Raw genomic sequence first — 13,811 nt, 5'->3', positions numbered from 1 at the left:
CCCGTAATCGCTGCTCGCAGCTATATTTATTATTATTCTCCGCATTTAATTGCATTTTTGAGGGCCTAAACATGCTCGAAAACTCACAAAACTTTGCACACGCGTCAGAACTGGCGAAAATTTACATCTGATATAGGTTTCAGAATTGGACGGGGCAAAATGGCTCGATAGCGCCACCTATAAAAGTTCAACGGAGTGCGCCTCCCGCAACGTTCCACGTATGTGCGCGAAATTCGGTACATACGTGTAATGACCTAATACCTACAAAAAAGTCTCTTGGAGCATAGCCCTAAACACAACAGTAAGTCAGCCATTTTGAACTTCCTCTCAGATTTTTGTGCAGTTTTTGCCATTTTCAGGCCTCGTACTTTAACGAACTCCTCCTACAGTTTTAATCTGATCATCTTCAAATTTGGTGAGTGTAATCTTAAGGCCTTTGCGACGTTAAATTGCGAAGATCTTGAGTTTTCGTCGAAGGGCGGGTCCTCGGCGGCCTGACAAATTTCGATGTTTCGCCATGAAACAGGAAGTTGTTGTAACTCAGGCATGGAATGTCCAATCTGCCCCAAACTTCACACGTTTGATAAGAGTTCTGTCCTGAACACATGATCATGCTCATATTCAGTTATAGTCATAGCGCCACCTGCTGGCAACAGGAAGTGACATGTGTAACACTGTTATGGACTCCTAATAACATATAAAAAAGTGCCAGTAAGTGCTAAACATGCTAACAACATACTAGAAGCATGCTAAAGAATGCTAGCAAACTCTTAGCTAAGTGCTAAAGCATGTTATTATTGCAATTAAATAGGAATTTGCTGTAACTCAGGCATGGAATGTCCAATCTGCCCCAAACTTCACACTTTTGATAAGCGTTCTGTCCTGAACACATCTACATGAGAATATTCAGTTATAGTAATAGCGCCACCTACTGGTAACAGGAAGTGTCATGTTTAACACGTTGATGCCATTCTAGCAACATGTTAAAAATGCCATTGACTTCTAAACATGCTAGAAACATGTTAAAACATGCTAGCAATACTTAGCTAAGTGCTAAAGCATGCTAATTCAATGAAACAGGATGTTGTTGTTACTCAAGAAGGCAATGTCCAATCTGCGCCAAACTTCACACTTTTAATAAACGTTCTGTCCTGAACACATGACCATGCTCATATTCAGTTACAGTCATAGTGCCACCTGCTGGCAACAGGAAGTGACATGTTAAACACTGTTGTGGACATATAAAAACATAAAAAAAGTGCCAGCAAGTGCTAAACATGCTAACAACATACTAGAAACATGCTAAAACATGCTAGCAAACACTTAGCTAAGTGCTAAAGCATGCTATTGCTGCAATTAAATAGGAATTTGCTGTAACACAGGCATGGAATGTCCAATCTGCCCCAAACTTCACACGTTTGATAAGAGTCATGGCCTGAACACATCTACATGACAATATTCAGTTATAGTAATAGCGCCACCTGCTGTCAACAGGAAGTGACATGTTTAACACTGTTGTGGTCTCCTAATAACATATAAAAAAGAGCCAGCAAGTGCTTAACAGGTTAGCAACATACTAGAAACATGCTAGCAAACACTTAGCTAAGTGCTAAAGCATGCTATTACTGCAATTAAATAGGAATTTGCTGTAACTCAGGCATGGAATGTCCAATCTGCCCCAAACTTCACACGTTTGATAAGAATCATGGCCTGAACACATGTCTATGCTCAAATTCAGTTATAGTAATAGCGCCACCTACTGGCAACAGGAAGTGACATGTTTAACACGTTGATGCCGTTCTAGCAACATGTTAAAAATGCCATTGAGTTCTAAACATGCTAGAAACATATTAAAACATGCTAGCAATACTTAGCTAAGTGCTAAAGCATACTAATTCAATGAAACAGGACTTTGTTGTTACTCAAGAAGGCAATGTACAATCTACCCCAAACTTCACACGTTTGATAAGAGTTATCTCTTGAACACATGTCCATGCTCATATTTAGTTATAGTCATAGCGCCACCTGCTGGCAACAGGAAGTGACGTTTAACACTGTTCTTGACTCCTAATAACATATAAAAAATGCCAGTAGGTGCTAAACATCCTACCAACATACTAGAGACATGCTAAAACATACTAGCAAACACTTAGCTAAGTGCTAAAGAATGATATTACTGCAATTAAATAGGAATTTGCTGTAACTCAGGCATGGAATGTCCAATCTGCCCCAAACTTCACACTTTTGATAAGCGTTCTGTCCTGAACACATATCCATGCTCATATTCAGTTATAGTCATAACGCCACCTACTGGCAACAGAAACTGACATGGTTAACACAGTAATGCAGTACTAACCACATAATTATTGTGTACTAAGCATGCTAGAAACAGACTAAACATGCTAGCAACACTTAGCTGAGTCATGAAGCATGCTATTATCACCATTATACAAAACATTTTGTAACTGACTTTGACATACTCTTACTATATATACCTCCTTAAATGTACATTTCCCAACCATGCTCTGCCTTCCTAAAGCCACCGAGTGTTGATGGCACGGGTGCGAGGGCCCTTTCATCGCTGCTTGCAGCTTTAATTTAAGTGTATAAGCCTGCATATAAAATAATCACACACCTATTGTGTAACATCGTGAAAGGCAATCAAGTATCTTGACAAAGGTTCTAAAAAGGTCCAAAATTGGTCCAGTCAGACCTGAACGTCAATAAAACGTTTTAATCACGTGTACATCAAAAACAATAACACATTATTTGTGGACATAAGCAAAAAAGAAGCATGTTCTGATTAAGCACAACATTTTATTGATCTTGAACAGCCAAAATTTCTCTTTATTTTTTTTCAATGTTTAACATTTCGTGAGCTTAGAATTATAAGGTTCTATCTCCACTTTTGGTTGAAATTGAGTTTTTGACAATCTGATCCATTAGGTGTTTATTAATGCCTGTGTGGTGTTATTTTTGTAACAAAAAAAATTCGTTAGTTGTTATTAATAAAATAAAAAGGTTCCATCTCACAAAACATAAACCGAGTTTAAAAACTTTGATGCTCAATAAACTACCCTAAACGGAGATAGAACCTTATAATTTTAAGCTCTCGATTTGTTAAACAAACTAGAATACCAATTACAAAATACTGAATTATTATATTGGGATAGTTCACCCAAAAATGAAAATTCTGTCATTTACTCACCCTCATGTTCCAAACCTGTATGAGTTTCTTTCTTCTGCTGAACACAAGAAGATATTTTGAAGAATGTTTGTAACCAAGCAAATAGAGCAACCATTGACTACCATTATATGGGGGAGCAGGGGGAACAGCATTTGTCCCCTGCCAGAGAGAATAGAGGGCCCCTTCCATCAAACTTTTGACAGGTTTCTTGCTTTATGGCCCTCAAGGCCACGCCCCCTTTTGACCATGGGAATTTCCCACGCTAGCTCCTCCCACTTATGGGTTGTACGTACACCGTGGGAAAATCGGACTAGTGTCACGCCTCCTTATGAACATCTTAACCGTGGGAAAATTTCCCACGCTCAGTAGTTCTAAACAGTGTATATTAAAACTTTTTAAGAAATGTACAATAAAAACATAGTCAGAGATGAGATCAGTGTTTTTATTAAAGAAGACAGATGTACATTAATCACTTTTAAAACAACAGTGGAATAAGTTAAAATTACGTTTTTCTCTAAAATAGTTATTAAAAAATGAGTTAGTGTTATTTCAAAATGTTAAAACATTAAAACAACTTTTTTTCATTTACAAAAAGATCATATTTCTCTAAAAGAGTTATTAAAAAATGAGTTTGTGTTATTTCAAGGTGTTAAAACATTAAAACAACTTTTTCATTTACAAAAAGATAATTTTTCTCTAAAAAGAGTTATTAAAAATGAGTTAGTGTTATTTCAAGATGTTAAAACATTAAAACAACTTTTTTCATTTACAAAAAGATCATTTTTCTCTAAAAAGAGTTATTAAAAAATGAGTTAGTGTTGTTTCAAGATGTTAAAACATTAAAACAAGTTTTTTCATTTACAAAAACATTTTTTTTAAAACGTTAAAACAAACAAATTAAATGTTAAAATTGCATTTTTCTCTAAAAAGAGTTATTAAAAAATGAGTTAGTGTTATTTTAAGATGTTAAAACATTAAAACAAGTTAAGAGTTTTACAAAAAACATAATTTTTTTAAAAACGTTAAAACAAACAAATTAAATGTTAAAATTGCATTTTTCTCTAAAAGAGTTATTAAAAAAAGGAGTTATTTCAAGATGTTAAAACATTAAAACAATTTTTTCATTTAAAAAAACATTATTTTTAAAAAATTGTAAGCATTTGACTTTCACACAGTATTTGTAAAACTTTTACATGAAACACAAACATTGTTAAAAAAGTCTTACGTTTTTACATACCATTCGTTAAAGGACTCAGAGTTTAAAGATATATAAGTGTTTTGTTGTGGTGGAGCAGAGTGGAGAGCATCCACTCAGTCCAGAGACCAGTCAGGAATGACCGTGTGTGAAGGTTACAGAGAGACACAGGCAAACTCCGCCCCTAGCCCCGCCCACGACAGACGTCACCGTGGGAAAACCCCACACCCCTTCGAGCTCCCAAATAGAAAAAGCGACCGGTCACTTCAGAGTCCAAGTTGGAAATGACCAGTGAAACAGGGTGTAATGGCTCGCACAGACCACACCCCCTAACACACCCCTCTCAAAGCTGAGAGGTCAATTTCGATTTAAGGGCATCCCTAAAATGACATCACACTCGGGGGAATCCCCTCCCTCCCTTCGTCCCTCCCACAGTGACAACTAGTGTTTAAAAAGGAGCGCAAACTTGAAGTGAAATAGGCCTACTACTTGTGGTTTTATTCAAGTAGAAAACTATGGCTACGTCAGACCCCAAAACACCTGAAAGAAACATTGATGAAGATGGAGGATTTGACCTTAGTGCCGCAGAATAAACATGGACCCTGTTTAACTCGATTTCTCCATGAGCCGGCGGAGCGCAAGTGAAATACTTTTCACTTGTCTGGAGGACATGCGTGCGAAGTCAGATTGGTTAATGGATAACGACGAGCGATTCACAACGAATACAACAGAGGATCCGGATTTGTTTTTTTACGGAAAGGGATTGGATTTTATTTTATACAAGAGTATGGAGAGATTTAAAAGATGATGGAAGTGATGACGGTTTTCATAGCAGAGTGGGCTGGATCAACCACGGGTAGCCTACAAGATACCGACTTCTCGCGGATTATTTCAATAAACACCCAGAGGATTACGTTTACATGCTTTGCAGTGATTTTGGAATGGATGTACCCGAATGTTCGTGACCTATTTCTGAGGATGAGCATTTAAAATAGCCTACTACGATTTAAAATTCATGTTTCAATGGAAGGTTTACCTGTGTTGGAACAGATTTTTTCTAAAATCACGTAGCTTTTTTTAAATGGAGCGACTCATTTGGATCTGCTGATACGCACCAATAGGATTACCGGCTGCAACGAATGGATACCCACAGAAAAGCATCGATTGGCTGAATAAATTTTGTGATTATTTAATCCTTTCTATGTAAAGTATTTTGAATTGCCAGTGTATAAAATATGCTATATTAATAAACATGCTATGCCTTGCTTTGCCTATGTCACAGGAGAAATTATATTTAATTCACAACTCTATGCTCTCATACAGGCTAGAACTGGCTCACACTCACACAAACACCCCACCCCACCCCACCCCACCCCACCACACCACACCACACCACTTTTGGACTGAGCCCTCCAATGTGGGAAAATTCCCACGGTCCACATTTAAAGTTGTACTTTTCACAATCACATACAAAAAAGACTTTAAAACAATGTTTATCACTAAAATACAAAGGGTGGCAAACACACATTTGTAAAATGTTAAAAAAGTTTGAATTGCAAACATGTTCTAGAATTAAAACATCTAAAACAACATGTATTAAAATTATATCAAGCAAATATTTCTATTTTCTAACATACATTTGAAGAAAAGTTGTACTTTCACAATTACATAGTGTTTAAAGTCATTAAAACGTTGTATAAATTTAAAATACACGTATTTAGCGTTCATACATTTGTAAAATGTTAAAACGTTAAAAACAACGTGCTTTAAACTTTTAAAAAAGTGAAGCAATGTAGGCCTATTGGGTAACAGATCAGCGAGTTGTTTTTAATTAAAGAAAAGTTTTGTTTTCCATATATATTTAAAACTTTTTAAAAACACTGTATAAAGTTAAAATGCAATGGTTTAGTATTCGTACATTTTATAACGTTATCTGAAAAAAGTTAGAATGTGGTCCTTCACATACAGATTTAAAAAAGCGTTCAAAACAACATCAACTAAAATACAATATGCTACTAAAGTTTAGTTTTAAGTTCCGTATTATACATCACTCATCGACGGTAGAAGCATGAATGAGTATAGATCATGTGTGAAGCCGAGCCTCCGCCCACCTAACACTAGATTTATTTATAATTACACTAAATAACATTTATAAAAAATAAAAGTTGTTTAAAAAAATAAAAACTCATGTTTTAGTTCATTTTGAACTTTTAGTGAAGTTAACAAATATTCACTAACTTACTGATTTATTCACTCTTCGATAGGATAATCCACACCTCCCAATGGAGAAATCTGATCATTGTTTGAGAATGCGTTTTGGAGTAAAAAATAATGAATCTGTTCAAAACTATGTGCTTTAAACTTTAAAACCGTGAAACGTAAGCGATAGGCAAACAGTTTTTTTCACAGACATGTAACACTTTCACATACAACTTTTTAAAATGGTACAAACCTTTAAAATACAAAGGTGTAGTATTTAAAACGTTAGGCCTATCAGAAAAAAAAATGTAAAACAAGTTAGAATGGTTTCCTTCACATACAGATTTCCTTCACATACCGCTCAAAACAACATCAACTTAAATACAATATGCTACTAAAGTTTAGTTTTAAGTTCCGTATGTGTGAACCCGAGTCTCCGCCCACCTAACACTAGATTTATTTATAATTACACTAAATAACATTTATAAAAATAACAGTTGTTTAAAAAAAATAAAAACTCATGTTTTAGTTAATTTTGGATTTTTAGTGAAGTTAACAAATATTCACTAAGTAGGCTAGTGCTTTCTGTCCCTTTAGTTTTTCAAGATGGTGGAACGACATAGAAGCCTCCATGGACTTACCCGCCATGTAAATAAAGATAAGAAATGTTTCACTTACGAGGATAAGTCAGATTATTGGCAGAGGTCATTTTACACCAGTGAGGACATATTTTATGAATACAGGCAAATTTCAGATGTTTAATTTCAGATGTTTAAATGACAAAATACCATTTTTTCAACCGAGCGAATCTGCACATGAGAGGCCTTCAGAAGTCATAACTTCAGTGGTCAACGGTTTAGGCCAGTTGGCGAATGTGTAAAAATCAAATACTGTATTACACTTTTCAAAGGATAATCTAGCTTTAAAGTTAGAATAAAAAGTTAAAAAAACAAACATATCTTCATACCTGTTGTGTTCTGACACAAGGCCATTAACTTGTTCTTTTTGTTTTAGAAATGTATTTTGCTTATTTCTACAAATATCAACCTGATAAATATATGGACTGAATACACGATTAAACAAGATAATCATGCTACCAAATACGTTTTTAAGAAAAACAGTGTTTTAAAATACAACTAAACCATGATAACAGATGACAGTCGTACATAAATGCATGTTGATGACTAAGTTTCAGGCAACCACGCAATGTTCGAGAAATCTAATATCGGTGTAATCTCTGAGAGGTCTCACCCACAGATGCAAAACTATGCGTTGGGATAATCCAGACATAGCTTTACTAAAAGAAAATATTATGGAAGTCATTTTCAAACTGTGCGTAGGCTATGCTTCAACATGTAATTATACCATATTTGATATATTAATATCATGGTTCCATGTTGTTTTATTGTTTGTTTGTTTGTTTGTTTGTTTGTTTGTCTGTTTGTTATTAACTAATACCTTTATCTTTTAACTAACACTTCAACATCCAGCACAAAATTAAAGAGATGTTTGAGCTAAGGATGTTCTCTGACCCCAAATAAACGGATAATGGAATGTTCACAATCTACAATATACAGTTAGATATTCTCCTACTTAGTATGTGTGTAAATGTGCTTAATTCTTTGGGTGTATTTTTACACACCCTATAGACTAACGTTAAAACATAATCTTTATACAGGAATCACACGTCCTTACAATCCATGTAAGATTCAAAAGACCAAATCACTAAGAAAAGAGCCGTTTATAATAAATACACAAAAGTTTCCAAATGATGGTCTTATTACTCCGCTAGATTTAGTCATCTTGTTCAGATAGCACAACGCTGTTTCACATTTTGTATGTTGGACTGTATGTGTTTTAGGTGAAGACGTTTCTTTGAGAGCTGAAATAAATGACAATTAAGAATTTAAGTGATAGTCTTTCTGTTTGACTAAATTGATACTTCATTTAGTGCAACTTTCCCTCTATCTACGAATTACACAAAGTGCATGCTGTTTTACACTTAACCCCTTAACTGTCACCTGCCCGTATACGGGCAACCTAAATTTACTTCACTATATTACTATTAAATCCTAATCTAGTCATGACAAACTATATATCGTTGGAAAGGTCTAAGACTCCTTAATAGATATTTCAGCACTGTTTTTTGTTACAATTTATGCAGGAACAGTAATAGATGAATTTATGACAAGAGTGCACCTCAAAAAATCTACATCATAACAGGCGTTTCTGGCGTTTGTCACAAAAAGTAGACGCACACACTTTTAATAACTGAAACTTTGGTTTTCATGCTAAAAGTTCATAATAAAACATTTAATCTAGTATTTGTCAATAAAAATAATAATAATAATAATATTATACTCTAAAAAGTATAATATACATATATCCTCTAAAATATAATATTATCTTTTTTATCGCCTTTTTTATTACATAACATATTTTAGTAGTTATCATAAATTAGGTATCATTTGAAAGCTTATGATCTCAGAATTCATCCTGTGAAAACTGTTTTGAATTTGGACATTGTGTTACCATAGAAACGGTACTCTAAATTATTTTATCAGGCTCCTCCCCTTTTGGGCGTCATCATGTTTCATAATTTATGATCAAAATATTTTCTAATCTTGACAAAACACATTGTCAGAAAGGTCTGAGTCTCAAGGTTCCATATTTTGTGACAGAAGTGATATTTGGACAGAAATTTATTAATTTTTTATGGTAGAATGCATACAGTTAAATTCAATGGAATTCAATGACACCCGGTGGCTATTTTTGGTAATACGCCTAAACAAAATCTCATGGGAACTTCAATTTTTGTGATATCAACTTCAAATTTGGAACACAACTTATTTAGATTTATGGCTTTGATTTTATAGTAATTTTTTTGTAAAAGATATTTTGTAAAATATATATTTTATATACAATAAAAATATTAAATAAATTATATTTGATTTAATGTAAATTTAAACTTCCATAACTTTTTCATACTTTAATTTTTTAAAGTGCTTTCACTTCAGTTATATTCTGCTATTTTTTCCCTTTAAAACAAGACCAAACTTGGGTCTATACTCCAAAGCATCCTTGAATTACAACCATTTAAGCTTGAATAGTGCATTTTAATGTCCATTCTCAAAAAGGGGGGTGACAGGTAAAGGGTTAAACTATTACAACAGAATCACATCTGTCTATTGCACTGAGAGAGGCATATTCATCCAAGCTCGAGGCTGTTAAAGTTCCACACTTTGGTAAAACCTAAATTCTAGAGGTCAATTGGGTTAAAAGTAAATGAGATGTAGATGCATGAGCCATTTAAAACAAATACAGAAAAGCCACTATAGTGATCAGTTTTAGCGTTTGAATTGAGATTTTACATATTACGCTGTTTACATCTTGTTTTTGTAAAGTTTTTGCAAAAAAAAAAAGTATATAGTCACAGAGCGTGGTCAAACATGTTCATATAGGAATGTATGAAAAACATGAACAAATATTGCATAAAGAGAATTAAATGACGGTCCTTCAAGTATGAGAGTGACTAAACAAATCATATTTATTTTAGAACATCTTTCTGCTGTCTACGAAACATTGACGTGAAAGATGAATATTACACTTCAAACCCGTCTAACTGTTACACTTATTTTGTTATTATTACACGGTTATTTTGTGTGTGTGTGTGTGTGTCACTAAACATGGTTAAGCTAATGAATGACAGTTGATACGTGGTATTTTTACGTGAAAGGAGGGAAAGGAATATTTAACATATAAAAATAAAAATATTTTAACCTATCGTCAATTTCAATTGTCAGATAAATCATCTAACAATCGACAGTTATATGTGAAACAATTAGAGTTGGTGTAAATTTGCACATCCAAAAACTGTTGTTACTTGGATGATGAATATCTTCACTTTATGATAGGAAAGTACGGACAGCGCCTCTGACCAATCCTCTACATATGGGGCACTTGTGCAGAGAAGGCGCACATTCTTTGCACACAACTAGGTGACCACAGGGGATGAAGACAATGTTCACTTCCTTATCCATGCAAACTTTTCATGTGCGCTCCTCTTGAAGTCTTCTTAACTGTTCCTCCATAGGCAAGTCTGAAAGATCTTGACTCGGTGATGCAGCTTCATTTGTCTGGGCCATCAGTTCTCTCAGCAGGCAGAGATCATTCTTCTTGATCCAGGTGCGGAAGACCTCTGCTGCTGCATTTCCTTTCGACAGGACTAACTCAATGAGCTGCCCTGTCTGCTGCTTGACTGTAGTGCAGTTACGAATAATGTCATACTCTTTCTGTGAGATGATGCTCTCCTCTAGAAGATGGTCCATTAAGCTCTGCACACTTTTTAGCTGCTGTGACATGACAAGATGATGTTTCTTAAGAAAAGTAAAACCATCTGATGCCATTTCCTCAGCAAGAAGCTCTCGCTCCTCCTCTCTCTTCTCATCTTCTGCACTTAGTAAATCAGACACCAACTCTTGAACGGTTTTGTAATTTTCTCCACTTGCGAGAATTTTGCTCTGCACGGTTTGCTTCACCAGGCCACGCTCAAATCCCATCTCTAAAGCAGACTTCACCACAGGATTGTTCATCATCACTGCATCTTCTGAACGGTCTTCTCCAGGACCCAGGTGTACAACAGGTGGATCAACAAATTCTCTCGAGTTGCTGTCTCCATTAGTCAATAGCTGTTCAAATTATCTTGGAAATCTTGCTTGAATCTGATGAACAAACTCTTGGCCCTTTTCTTGCAACAGGTATTCACATCTTGGAAACCACTTGGCATGTTCTACCCATGGATCATCACCAGACTCCCAACATCTGAGTCCAGCATCACAACAAAAGCACTTCACGTAATCATTACGACCAACATAGTAAAAACCAGCCTTAGCCAATTGGTCTGGTCGAACAGTTATTCTTGAGGGCCAGTTGACAAATGTGAGCAACCTTTCTTCACACTGTTGCATTGCCGAGTTAGATACATTGGAAAGGCCGCCGTCAGATAAAGGTACATTATCTGCACGGTCACCTCGAACGAAGCGGCAGTTGGGGTAATGCCTCTGGTGCTCTGATACTGCACGATCTCCCGGTTCCCAGTTGCTAAGCTGGCCTCCACAACTGAAGCAAGCCACTCTGTCGCCCTGGCCATGGTAGTAGAAACCACTTTTGGCAAGCTCGGCCGGAGTTACTGTAGCAAGAGTCCAATTCTGAAAGGTGTCAAGGCGTTCCTGTTCCCGACCATGACAGGATTGTGACAAGCCGGAGGTCGCTGGTGAGACATATCCTGGTGAGACATATCCAGGTTTAAGTAACCCACCTGCTCCTCCGTTTGGCCTGAAACGGATGCCGTGGTGGTCGATGTTACGGGTGTAGCAGGGGCTGTAGGATGGCTACGTTGCAAAGCGGGGAAAAGGCAGAGTGAGAGGACGACAGGAGGTTTGCGGTGGGTGGGGTAAACTCTGGATGAAGACATAAAAATGTGACCACAGGGCGTGTCCACTCAAGCCCTTCTCTCTGCGGGACATCCCATGACTAGTAGTCATCCATGACAGAACACATAATCTTATTAAAAAAATTGAATGAACTCCTGAACAGATAGAAGGTCGACGTAGGGGGTATGTGCTTCCTCCCCCTATGAAGCAGGAACCGATGCTAAGAACAAAATCGAATTTTGTTCAACACTACAAAATGTCCTTTCTTCTGTTCTGTTCTGTACACAGCGGGCAAATTAGTTGTATCATTTGTAAAATCACCACACATTTTTCAGAGACGCGATGTGCCTCTGTGGTCCGTGGCACAGCGCATCCAGGCGTGGTATGGAAATGGTTGCCACCTCCAGTGGCGGTTCTAGACCAATTTTACTGGGGGGGCCAGGCTGGGGCCAAGGTTGTTATCAGAGGGACACATCAACACTGACAAAAGTGTTCAAGTATTCAAAAAAATAATACATAATAATACAATAACACAAAGTATTCCAGTTGCAGTCAAAGTCTTTATTGATTTTTTTTTTTTTTAATTATAATTTACAAGGAAATCAAACAAAACAAAACATCCTTGTTGGCTTCAGCAACAATGCCGTGTTCAAGCCTTCAACATAGCTATTTCAGCATAAAACAAAGTATTGGTATTTATTTCAGTAACAATACTGACAATGAAAACAAACAATATAAAACAAGTGCATCCACTATAGCCTTTATAAGGTTAGTCTAGATGGTCTCTGTATCCCAGTCTACTTTCCTATATAGGAATTCAAATTACAGCAACTGTATTCTGCGGTTTTGGTGATTTCTAGCAAAACGATCAACAAATGACTCAAGATTTAAAGCCTTTGCCCTCCTTGACTCAATGCTCAGTACACCCAGATTGCTTAACCTGTCATCATTCATGGTGGATCTGAGGTATGTTTTCACCAGCTTTAAAGTAGAAAAACTCCGCTCACAAGAAGCAGTGCTCACCGGGATCGCAACGGCTATTTTGCAGAGTCTGTAGAGCTAAAAAAAAACTTCTCTATATGGCTCAATGAACTGTACCAGCTCCACTGTACTGGAGGGTCTCTGCATCCCGGTCTGTATTTTCCTGTCCAAGATCCTGCTAAACTGATGCAGTTCATGTCCCAAATCCTCAACATTTGAATCATACAATCGAGCAAATGAGTACAGAGCTGTCTTTTTTAGAAATGCATCATTTTTAGGGTTTAGAGCCTGGATGCTGTTCATTATGTCACAGTTTGTCCTGGAAAAACGCCTGTTAATCTCACTGAGCATCAGATCAATGATAGGGTAGAAGAAGGTTGTGCGAAACCCGTCTTTACCTCGTTCCGACTCTCTCTGACCAACAGTTGTCATCACACAGTGCTCACCGAGTTTAGAGCTTAGCATTTTTTGTCGTTTTGCCGGTGGCTGTGTTGCATCACATTGTCCAGAAATGTTCAACACCTCATCCCAAACATCATCAAAAAACAATTCCTGCCTGAAGTCCTTTAATGTCTGAACTAAAGCTTCAACTAAATCTACAGCTTTTGAAATATCAAGAGTCGAGGCCTGTAGCATATCAGAGAGAAGTTTTGTTTCTCCAAACACTTTACGGAGAGTAACACCACAGATGCACTATGAACTCAAGATCTATCTGTGCCAGCAGACCTCGAGCCTCAACGGATCTTTCACCATTATGTTCTTGGGCTATCTCTTGCAGGAGCCGCTTGAGGGCAGGCAGTCGATCCATAATGTTACG

At 36.6% G+C, this 13,811-nt stretch overlaps 1 pseudogene across 1 annotated transcript; it reads right to left on the bottom strand.

The window, feature by feature from the left end:
• Nucleotides 1-10,486: 10,486 nt before the first annotated feature.
• LOC307146775 (putative inhibitor of apoptosis) lies at nucleotides 10,487-12,269 on the bottom strand (annotated as a pseudogene). Its single transcript has one exon. The product of its transcript is annotated as a putative inhibitor of apoptosis (transcript).
• Between the last annotated feature and the right edge of the window lie 1,542 nt (nucleotides 12,270-13,811).

The sequence above is a fragment of the Squalius cephalus genome (assembly GCF_949319135.1).
Source record: "Squalius cephalus genome assembly, chromosome: 19".
In the NCBI taxonomy this organism is placed as follows: Eukaryota; Metazoa; Chordata; class Actinopteri; order Cypriniformes; family Leuciscidae; genus Squalius; species Squalius cephalus.
The sequence above is the reverse complement of the archived record's forward strand: the minus strand, read 5'-3'. Positions and strand labels throughout refer to the sequence as shown.